This window comes from Tiliqua scincoides, chromosome 8 (genome assembly GCF_035046505.1).
Source record: "Tiliqua scincoides isolate rTilSci1 chromosome 8, rTilSci1.hap2, whole genome shotgun sequence".
Taxonomy (NCBI): domain Eukaryota; kingdom Metazoa; phylum Chordata; class Lepidosauria; order Squamata; family Scincidae; genus Tiliqua; species Tiliqua scincoides.
Window position 1 is genome coordinate 22,837,543 of NC_089828.1, and position 12,397 is coordinate 22,849,939.

General features: G+C 44.0%; 1 pseudogene; it reads left to right on the top strand.

Moving 5' to 3' along the window:
- Positions 1-7,689: 7,689 nt before the first annotated feature.
- On the top strand, positions 7,690-7,809 carry LOC136659723 (5S ribosomal RNA; annotated as a pseudogene).
- The last annotated feature ends 4,588 nt before the right edge of the window (positions 7,810-12,397 follow it).

The window sequence follows — 12,397 nt, forward strand, 5'->3', positions numbered from 1 at the left end:
CCTAATGAAGACTGGGTTTAACTTGGACCACTTTATTAAACACTTGTGACCAATTTCTAAAACATGGTACCTATTGAACACTGTCCCTCCCTCGCCAGTCTAGGGTAAGTGTAAAAAGCTGTTACCTGAGCTTCCAAGAGGGTATCTGGAACTAAACTCAGACTGTCTGGAAAGCAATACGGAACAATCTGATAACACATAACCAGTTTGGGTATATGTGTAAATCATTCATTTTTAGGGACTTTTCTCCGTCTCCTTGAAATTGGGTTGACCAAAAATTTAGCTACGCAAACTCTCCATATCAAATCAGCTTCTAATTAGCAACGTTCACAGCTAAGACGTTACTGACAGCTGGTTTCTCATTCCCCTCCTTGGAAGATTATTTTTTTTCATCAAAGGAGACTTAATAGCTACTTTCCTTAACACTTTCTCAGTCAATTCTAGATTTTCATTTAAAAAGGAGAAACCCTTTTAAGGTCTTCCCGATGGATGCAGGATCAGAAGGTATGAGCATCTGCCTTCATTAGTGGGCCTCTAATTATGCTAATTAGAAGATCAAGAATGTAGGGCAGGCGCTGCTGGATCAGACTTCTCTAGTCCAGCACCTTCTATCCCACAGCGAATAACCAGATGCTGTACTTGTAGGGAGACAGAAGCATTTCAGACATCCTAAGGTTGCTCCTTTTCAGAAGCGGACTGCCTCCAGAATGGAAGGCAGCATAAGAACATAAGAGCCCTGCTGGATCAGGCCAAAGGTCCATCTAGTCCAGATTCCTGTATCTCATAGTGGCCCACCAGATGCCTCCGGAAGCACACAACAGATGACCTGCATCCTGGTGCCTCCCTTGCATCTGGCATTCTGAGATAGCCTCAATCCAAAACCTGGAGGCTGCATACAGTCACCATGACTTGTAACCGGTGATGGACTTTTCCTCTATAAATCCCCTTTTAAAGGCATCTAGATTTTCAGGTGCCATTGTCACATCCGGTGGAAAGGAGTTCCACAGATTAATTACATGCTAGGTAAAAGAAAATTATTTTGTCTGTGCTAACTCCCCTGCCATTTGAATTTAGTAGGTGTCTCCTGTTTGTGGTGTTGTGCAAGACAGACATCAGGATTAATAGCCACTGATAAAACAAGCGAGCAGATGTAGTATAGTGGTTTCCCAGGCCTTTCCTGATTTAAATCTTGTTTGTGACAGAAGCTTAGTATAGTAGGTGGCCTTTAGCCCCAGCTGCGATATGGGCATAATAATACTTTCTGACCTTACAAGATTGTTGTAAGAATCCTATCAAGATAATAGAGGTTTCTCTCCCTACCATGACATGTTAAAAAGACTTGGTTCAAAGATGTCCACAGACCATCTTTCTCAAGTACGTGTGTATGAACTGGGAAATATTTGCTGCTGGAAATATTGTACAATAATTCCACCAGAAACCGATGGGTGGAATATGCCCACTCAATCAGATTTAGAATATTGAGCCCCTTACATATGCATGCACACCCCCGGAATCATTGCTTGTGCACTGCATTCAGACTGAACTCCCAAAGGCATCTGGAAGCATGTCTTTTGTCTCAAAAAACTTTTCTTCTAAATTCCTTTGGGAGTTCAGTTTGCAAGAGACTTGGAGTGGATTTAAAGCTCACAGTGGATTTAAAGGTGCCAGCACTTTCCAGAGTTTGATCAGACCAGGTCTGGGACTGACTAATAATAATACAGGTATTTATATACCGCCTTTCTTGGTAGTCAGATTTCTCCTCAGACTTTATTCAAGGCGGTTTACAAAGGCAGGCTATTCTAAATCCCCGTAGGGATTTTTACAATTGAAGAAAGGTTCTATCTTTCAAGAACCACAACATTTCAGATGGATCTTTCTGATCTGGTATCACATTCTGGCCTCCAGTTTCCTCCCACACAAGCTGACAAGCAGCTCCTTCATCTCTCACACGGAGGGCAGCCAAGACGCTTCTTCGCTCACACTGAAGAGCAGGTGGAATAACTCGGCTCGGCTTGTCAGCTGCTTCAAGTTCTCACCATTCATGGTGCCGGTGGCCTCGAACCGGCAACCTGCGGATGTTATCTTCAGGCAAACAGAGGCTCTACCCTCTAGACCAGACCTCCTGCCTACATAAATGTAGTCCTCCTGACTACATTTGCTCTTTCTCCCAACAAGCTTCTTTTGGCTTGTTTGGAGATTCTGAAAACCTTTAAAATATCTTCATCTCTGTATTGTGTTTTTGTCTGTCTAAGTGACTCTGGTCGAATGCCAAGGTATTCTTTGGCTTGTAAAACGGTCTGGTTTTTCCTCCCAAGTATTGGGGAAAGAGATGAATCTGTTGGAAACAAATTCAAGTTGAGCAGGGGAGGGTCTTAAACATTTCTAATCTTTTTCACACGGGCAGTACCATCATTTTAAACATGCTGTGATGCTGGCTAATGTAGTCGGTTCCCAAACTTTTTAGCATCAGGACCCACTTTTTAAAACGACAATCTGTTAGGACCCACCTAGATTAACTAAAGTTTAAAAAAAAAAAAAAGTTTTAGAAATAAATAAATATTTATTTATTTATTTATGTTATAATTTGAAAAAAGACACCCAGATGTCTATCTCCCCATATTTACACATGCTTGCAAACTGCAGGAGCTGAGCTCTTTGCAGGGCAATTAGCAGTTGCAGTATCTGATTTTTCAATAGGCCTTGAGGCAGTTAGCTAACTAATCCTTCCATTGCCCTCTGGCGACCCACCAAAAATCAGATTGGCAACCAACCAGTGGGTCCTGACCCACAGTTTGGGAACCACTGGGCTAATGTGTTTACATGTAACAGAGAGCTGGCTTAGGGCCCAATCCTATCCAATTTTCCAGTCCCAGTGCAGCTGTGCCAATGGGGCATGCACTGCATCTCGCGGTGGGGCAGCAGTCACAGAGGCCTCCTTAAAGTATGGAAACATTTGTTCCTTTACCTTGGGCTGCATTGCAGCTGCACCGGTGCTGGAAAATTGGATAGGATTGGGCTCTTAGCCACTGTTTCTTTTGTTCGAATCAGTGTGGCCACTTTCCCCCATGCGGCGATGGTCGAAAAGTTGATTTCTGAAAGACTTGCAGATGGTGCAATATAATAATTGCATCGTTCCAGACAAAGCATGAAATAGTAATGCTGCCCATCTGTGAGCAGCAACGTTAAGTAGGTAAGCACATCCACTGGAGACTAAGAAGCTGTTCATTAATTTGGTTTAATGTGTCCTTTCATTCTCTGCAAGAAAGAGTCGAGATTGTGTGGGGATTTGGCCTGCCCATCATTTATCAATGTTTTTTTCCCTGCCATTCTGGCTACCTTCCAAGCAGAGAAGTCATATTTTTTTTCCTAAGATATACACAAAGATAAAATCTTTGTGTGTAAAATTGGGTACAAAATTGTGATAAAATCTCACCGTTCTGTAAATGTACTACCCAATTGTAGATTTCTTTTTACCCAAAGAGGACTTTTGTTAAATAGTCTCTTTCATGACCCAAAGTAGCAGCGTGGTTGGGGCTTGCCCCACCCCAGGTGCTGCCCCCCCCACCCAGTAGCATTGGAAGTAATTGCAGTGACGTTATGACATCACCTCGGAGCTATGTTCTGCCTTCTCGGAAGAGGGCAGCATAGCTCCAAGCAACTGACTGCTGTGAAGGCGGTAGGCAGGTCTTACTGCCCACTGCTGCTGCATCCAGTGGCCAAGGGCTCTGTGGGATGAATCTCTGGGTGGGCAGTGGGCAGGAGGACCTGCCACCCCCCAGGGGAGATCCAAAGTGTTGCCTGGTACCATGTAGTATTGTGTGGCTCTATGGAGGTATGCTACTGTCCCAGGGAACTTGTCTGTGTTTTGAATGGTTATGGGTAGAGATAGGAAAAATTTTTATTTTTCGTTGCGGCTTTTGGTGTTTTCCAAAAGTTAGAAGTGCAGAATTATAATCATAATTATGAAGATTATAATTATAAATTATACTTTAAAAGTGTACTAAGTAGGTGATATAGGTGGTATAGAGCCAGCAGATGCAGCCACAGTCATTACCTATGCCACCCCCCCCATTAAATAATAAATAAAAACCTAATAAAATTGTTTTAATTTTTTTCACAGGTTTTGGTGTTTGTTTATTTGTTTTTACAAAAATGAGAAGCACAAAAAGCAGTGTTATGTATTTTTATTTTGTTATCACCATTTTCTCTCACCTCTAGTTAACAGGGAAACCATCTCAGGGTACAGTGAATTAGGCATCGTCCATGGTCTTCAGTCTACTGTGTTGTTATGATGGTGAAGAATGACCACTAGTGCTTACACATCAGGTTGCTGCCGTTTATCATGTATGTTTAAAAAAAACAAAAGAAAAAAAAAACCACTCATCTGTCATTTTAAGAACTCAGATGAGCTCATCGTCTTCTCTATGGCACCTTCTAGAAAAAGTTCTCCAGGGCCCACTCAAGTACACTGGCCAGACTGCGTGCATGGTGAACAAGACGGTTTTCAGAAAATCGTCATGGGAGAATGAAAAGGAAACCCATACATCTCCAAAAATGGGTCGTTAACAAGTCGAGCAGAAAGTTTGTTCCTTGGACGCTTCCCAGAACTAAAAAGATATTTTTCAAGGAAGGTCCTGGTTTTTACAGCATTGGAGGGCTCCTTGTGTTCACATCTGGGACTCTGTATTGGAAGTCGAAGAGCTGTAATCTGATCCATTGCCAAAGCCAGAAATATGGTAAAACTCAACACAAAAGCCTCGCTAGACAACATTAGCACCAAACTGGACAAATAGGCTTCCTTCACCTTAAATGTATGGGGGGGGGGGAATAAATATCCACATGATGAACTGCGTGTACACACACATGCTAGAATGGCTGATTTATCTTCTTCAAGGCCTTTATGTATATACCACAAAGCAATAAAAATTGATAGCATGTTCAGGAAATGTCTCGAGGTACTAAAAGCGTGACCCAGACTCACTTGTAAAAAGTTACAGCTTCGAATAAAGGAAGAGACAATTCCGTTTGCCTAACCTCTGTCGCCGCTACAGTATTTTTATTCAGCTTGAGCTAAATTTAGGGGTACGGAAACCAATAAGATTAGATCAGTGGTCTTCAACCTTTTTCATGTCACGACCCCAATCAATCAATAAAATAGGAGGCTGAGAATCCACTGTTGATGACACCCCCCTCCCAGTATCCTATCCACCCGCACTGTCACCGCCCATTCCGCGCCCCAATAACGCCCTCCCCACATTGTTCACTGTAATAAAATATTCTTATTAGAGAGAGCAGAAAAAAGTTACCATGAAGCCTAGTACTAGTGAAAGCTACGTCAGCACAATTGCTAAGAACCTGGACTAGGACACAATCTCCAGGTAGCTAACAATCTCCAGCTACCTCTTCCTTTACTTGGCGGTGCTCTGGTCTTCAACCTTTTATATTCCTGTAAGTTGCCGTGACCCCACAACAGAGGCTTCATGATTCCTTTGGGGTTGAAAGCACAAGGTTGAAGAACACTGGGTTAGATTATTGGGCATTTGTTTTGGCATGGGAAAGATGGGCTATCAATTCCTTAAATAAATAAATTAGCGAGCTTATCATCAAGTGGTCTAAATGGTTGGATAACACAGGAATCCATACAGCTCAATCTATTTCCCTATTGGCCCTAACCGAACCACAACCAGAAAGCCAACCAAAAGCCTAGCCTTTGATTCATTCTCCAAGCAGCACCAACGCTGTGGAAGAAACTTCAAGTTTTAAATTGTTGTCAAAATGATCTTGCGGAAGGAGGCGGCAAACAAGGGATTCAATCTGCTGAGCCAATTTAGCAACACGGATGATAGTTTTAAAAGCTTAGCTAGGAACAGCAAGAATATTCCCTTGCAGGGGAAGCATTTCTGCTGCTCCAGCTACATCCAACTCAGATGTTCTCTTTCAATCATGTTTTAGCTCTGATATATTTGGTGCATTTGAACAATGATGACTATATTCATTATTAAATGCTCTGCAATGCTTATTCCACACACTTACGGCTATGTGAGCCCACATTAAAAACCAAGCCAACATAAGACTTCATGATCTGAAGCAATAGTCTCTACAGACTCTGACGTAGCATTGCAACCAATACAACCATCGTGGGCACTGAAGTCCATTCAAAGTGCCACAATAGATCTTTGGCAATTACTCTTTAATTCAGATTAAATCCAATGTTGGCTGCCCTCCAGAGAATGAAGTACAAACATGTTTCCCGACAATAAGTTTTGTACGATGACAAGCTTGCCGTTATAAGCGCTGAACAATCCAAATCCTCCTGCGCAAAACCTCCGCCGCTGTCCAGAACACAGTGATGTCACTAGGTTTTCTGTCACCTGATGGTGGAGGCCAGCGTGTCACCCCCATGATGGGCCTCCTCCCATGCAGTGGGCGGGGCAATGCCTCAGTTGGTGAGCATGGTGATGTACCATTGGCCCGACACACTGGTTTTTTGCCTATAACATTTGATAGAACAGAGATATTTTAATATGGTTTGTTTCATTGCATTGTGCATGAAATTACACATCAAATGGTGTATAGTTAGTTGGCAACCTTCAGTCTCAAAAGACTATGGTATCGGGCTCTGAATGGTGGTTCTGGAACAGCGTCTAGTGTGGCTGAAAAGGCCAATTCGGGAGTGACAATCCCTTCCACACCGGGAGCAAGTGCAGTCTGTCCCTGGTCTGTCTCCCTGCCTATGGGCCTTCCTTCTTTGCCTCTTTGCCTCAGTCTGTTGGCCAAGTGTCTCTTCAAACTGGAGGAGGCAGGCCAAGTTTTGGCCAGTTGTGGTGTCTTCCTCTGTGTGCACCCCCCCTACACTCCCCTAATGATGCTACTGCCTGAACTGCAAACTTTTAATGTGTCAGGGTGAACGAATGCAACATTCGTAAGAAGTCACAACTTTAGCCCAAGTGAGTTGTGAATGACGGCTCCACGATTGCAACAGCATCGCATCCCCCAGTGATAACAACCAAGAGGAACGTACCTTAGGACCTGTATGGTGTACCATGTCTTAATGATATTTGTATGTCTCAAAAACTTCAATTAAGCTCGGAATGAATCACGCCGTGCTAATTCACTAATGAGTTCATTAGTACAGACTAATTTGCACAAGAGATGGGGCTCAACTGCTTTCTCCTCCTGGTGCCTTGCAAACAGCCCTCATATTCCTGACAGTAATTACACCGAGAATGCCATGGTTAAAGAATCTTAGAACGCTTGTTACAGGCAAATGGAGGATAATGCGTTTTCATTAGCAGCTTTGCACGTCCCACGCCGGCAGCTAATTAAAACCTAATTGAAGTAACAATAAGAAAAAACAAAAAAACATTTCATCCTAAGTTTAAATACTGTACTTTCCTCTTTATTATTACAACAGCGTTTCCCCCCCCCCCTTGAGCTTCAGTTGACTAAACTGTAGGCCATTAAACAGCGACATTTTAAACAGAAACATACTTCAGTCTCTCCAATCTCCATGATGCTTCCCCCACCCCTCCCCAACTCTAGGCTGGTTTTCTAATTTTCTCTTGTTTTATCAAAAGTTCCGTTTCCTAGGAATAGAAGCACCATGCACGAAAGAATAAAGAAAAGGCACATGAAAACTTCCAATAGGAAAGTACATGGCCAGCCTATCTACAAGGCCAATGGAGGTAGTTGAGCAGCAACTGTTACCCTGCACATGCCCGATCTCGTCTGATCTCAGAAGCTAAGCAGGGTCAGGCCTGGTTAGTACTTGGATGGGAGACCGCCTGGGAATACTAGGTGCTGTAGGCTTATACCATAGTCTTTCGAGACTGAAGGTTGCCAACCAACCAGATTGGAAGGGGGTGCCTACCTCTACTAGTGCTCCTCCATCTTGCTCTCTTTATTTGAAAATGATAAGAAGAAAAGGGCAAAACAGGAAGTGTGGAGAAGATAGCGGTGAGCTAGTCTTTGATGCTCTAGCCCAAAGGAGTCAAACCTGTTCCATGCAGTGGCGCCGAACAGCATTCATGATGCCTGCTAAGGTGCTATCAAGCAGGAAATGATGTCATTAAGCGGGTGATGACCAGAAATACACCCTTTTTTTTCTCACTTAGGAACTCATTTGCTGCAAATGACAGAAGAGAAAATATGCAAATCTTGATCATATTTTCATGATATGGGAGAGTCCAATTATCTTGCAGGCTGCTCTTTCAGCAGTGACACCTCAGCACAGCTCAGCAGCTCAGGGTGGTGCTGGGAGAGCCTGAAGGCTAAATAAAGACCTTCTGTGGACTGCATCCATCCCACGGGCTTATGTATGACACCCCTGTTCTAGCCCATAAACCATACTTACATTTTCTTTTTCTTTTTAGAATTCAGAGAATGGGAGGAGGGGGAATGGCAGTAATTGGTCACTACCAGGTAAGGGTGTGGCATGTGGCATATCACTTTGGGGGCTAGGATGACTTGGGTTGGGTCTGGAAGAACTAGATGCTTCTGCAAGAGAGGCTACACATTCTTTTAATGTCTGTAATGGAAATCTAGAGCACTGCAGAGGATTCTTGGCTGTTCAAGCAGGTGGGCTTCATCATTGTACCACATATAATCTAGATAGAATATGCTCCCCTACTTTCTGTGATGCCCAACTGCATGAGAAATCATAGTGGTGATCACAGCTTCTCTTTCAGGGAGCTGGTCTGCCATTGCTGATTGATTGATGTAGTTATTCTAGGATCCTCAGAACCCCCAATCCTCCTCCTCCTCTTCCTGCTCCTCAATAAAGTGTGAGATTGTTTTATTAGACAAATCACTCTTGCACAGTTGACCCAGATTTTTTGAGTTTGCAAAGAATTCTCATCCTAAAAAACTGTCCTGTCTAGCTCCAAACCAGAAGTTTCACATTGATGCCAGTCTAGAATCGTGAAGCAGTATTTGCCAGAAGGTCATCAAGGGGAGCCCCAGGTAGAATGCATCACAGTAGTCTAACTTTGGTATAACCAATGCAACCATACTTAAGTCTGATTGACATAGGAAATGATGTCGTTATCACATCAGCCTAAACCATGAGCCACAGCTTACATCTGGGAACAATGCTGGGTCCAGGATCACTCACAAACGATGAAGTGGGTCCTTCAAGTGGTGTGTAACCCCACCCAGAACAGGCTGATGATCCATCATGTGCTGAGGAGCAAGCCATTTTTTTTTGCTTCTGAAAAGCAACCCATTGTTCCTTAGGCAGTTCCCCAGGGAGCATCATTCAATGAATGAACAACTTTTGACATTAGCAGTAGTCACTGCAAAAATGAGGTCTGAGATTTATAGACACGGCCCTTTCTTGGGCTGCATAGTTGAGCAGCAATATATACTTCTGGATAGCATTGATCCGTTCTGATGATAAATATGCACCGTTTCCCAGGTTCCATCACAGGGGATTTGAGACTCAGCCTTCAGGCTTTTCTGGACACACTATTAAAAGAAAGAGGGATTATTTAAGAATAGTCAGAGCTCCAACATGTTAGCTTGGGTGTCATTCTAAACCAGACAGATTTATTTTTTTTAAATAATTCTCGCTTGCTCTCTCAGCCTCCCCCCCCAACTTCCTTCTTTTTAGCGCAAATTTGATCAGGCCCCATTTCAGCGCATAAAACACAACAAGAAAGGAAGGCAAAGCATCACAGCCAGAGAGATCTCAAAGCACAAAAACCACTGACTTGAGTTGATCAGACTTTGTTCCACTTCAAAGTGTTACAAAGCAGAGGTGGTCAGACGAGCGAATCCCAGGGAATTATTGCCGCAGTACGAAATGCATTGTGCAGCCACCACTTGAGAAAGCAGGTTGCCTGGTGTGTGTCAGATCTGACTTAGGATTGGCAACCTGTGACACCACTTGTGGCTCACCAATATGCTGCCGCACATTGGTTCAAAAATCGCTGCTCTAAACCACTGCACTGTACCAGGTAGTCAGCCCTTGTACATATTATATTTTCCTGATACATTATATTTTCTTTATATAGATGGAAAATATTTATTTTTCCACATTTTATACCACCTTCCTCTAAGGAGTTCAGGGTTGCATACATGGTATCCCCCCTTTGTCCCCACAACAACCCTGTGAGGTAGGTGAGAATGAGAGAGAGAGAGTGACTGGCCCAAGGTCATCCAGGAAGCTTCGTGGCTGAACAGGGATTTGAATATGGCTCTTCCAGGTTTAAGTCCAACTTCAGAACACCAATAACAGCCTGGCTCCCTCCATCATTAGAATAGCGGACGACCCTATCCTCCATAGCCATACACATACAGAGAGAGAGAGAGAACTCCTCAGCTTCTTTGTAAAACAAACTTCTTCCTTCTTTCTCTCACTCAGCTTGCAGAGAAACTCTTTCAGGACTGCAGATTTTCCCTAGAGAGTGAAGCACGTATGTCTCCTAGGGGGAAAAAGAGAAATCCATTTTCCCCCCTCCTCTGGTTTGCTCTTTGTTCAATGCTTCCATAAGTAATGGGTTCATTAAGACCTCATGAAACAGTGATTTTAGTATTCAAGGCCATTTTCCTTCATTTTAAACACCTACTGAATTTTGCCGAGCTCCACGGAAAATTTTTCCAACTGCTTATCTCAGAAATAATCATGCAATTTGGCATTTAAGTGGTAAGGAGGGTGGACGAGGGGATTCATATCATACTTTATGATATTAAATAGCCCAAATGCCATCACTGGAAGGGCTTGCTTGATGAAACTCAGAAGGCTCTGGGATTCTGTGACTCGGCAAAATGGATAACTTTACAGCAGCGTGTCTCAATCAGTGGTACTCGTGCCTCTGATGGTACTTGAGGTGATGTCTGGTTGTACATGCAGGACCCCCAGAAGCCAGATGCCTGGTAGTGAGACCAACACACAATGCAAGAAGCAGTGATAGTAGGAGGCTCGGCTCAGCAGGCAGAGCTTCTGTATTTGCTTTTCATGAAAAACTCCCCTGTCCGCCCTGAGCCTCTTACTGGTGTTGGATGAGTCGCATCTGGCCTCCCAACCCAGACGTCATTGCTGATGATGTCATCATCAGTTACTTCCAGCGGTACTTCCAATAAGTGGACCATGCAAGAGGACAAACGTTGAGCAACACTGTTTTACAGGGATGAAACTTTTCACTAGTAGCTGAACATATAAAACATATAGGTGGACATATAAACATATGTTTATATAGGTGGACATATAAAAACTGTGTTTCACAGGTGCATTTTTACCACACACAGGCCTTGAGAATGGGTGTTTCTTTGAGACAAATACTGTTCTTCTATGAGGGGACATTGAGGATCAAGCTAGACGTGACCATGAAAGTATAAATGTATTTCCTTACATTTATTTCTTCTTTTTTTTAAAATAGTAACTATAAGGGGATCTGGTCCACAATATGGGGAAAGGGGGCTGCCCATGCTGAGGTCCTGATCCATATTGGGCCCCAAAGCTGCTCTTTAGCCCAGGATGAAAGATAAAAGCTCAGGGCTGACTCACAAACATGCACTGCGCGAGGAGGTACATCAAGTGTTGCCCCTTCCTGGTGGCATGTCCACCACTGGTCTTCCTTATGCTCTCTGGATTTGAAAAGGAAGAAGAGAGTAGAGAGAAGAGGAGATGCGGAAAGGAGGAGTGCACTGTTACCCTGCACATGCGCAATCTCGCCTGATCTTGGAAGCTAAGCAGGGTCAGGCCTGGTTAGTACTTGGATGGGAGACCGCCTGGGAATACTGGGTGCTGTAGGCTTATACCATAGTCTTTTGAGACTGAAGGTTGCCAACCAGAAGTGGGCACCCCTGTCAACTCACTGCCGTCAGTCAACCGCATGCCGTAAATCACATTTGTACCCCCCAGGGAGGACACACTGCAGGTAGGGAGGCCTGCGCCACCACATGGAAGCCACAGTTGGAGACTGGGCTGCCGGCAGAGACCGAGTAAGCGCCAAGTGGCACGGGGATGTGGGAAGAGTGGTGGAAGGGTGTGGGGGAAGCATTCCTGGGGTGGAGGGTGGAACAGGGATGCGAAAGGCCTGGGAGGGCATGGGACTGGCGGAGGCCTCCATCACTGAATCCTATCACCTCTGTCAGGCTCAGAAGCCTGACACAGGGCTTTTCAAACCTGCACCAGCTAAATTATTGGCGCAGCTCCAAGAAGCCCCATTGGGCAGTCTCGTCCTTACTCTGAGAAGACCTCCAGCCTGCTCAGATTCAGTACAGGTTGCAGGGATAAGTTGTTTGGAACCGCTGTTCCTGTGCTGGATAAGACCGGGCTCTTAGTTATAGCAGTGACCGATAAAAAGAAATTATGGGCTAACTTGGTAGACATAAATAAGAATTTGAGCAGAGATGTGTCAAATGCTACTTTGTCAGCATTTGGACAATGCAATCC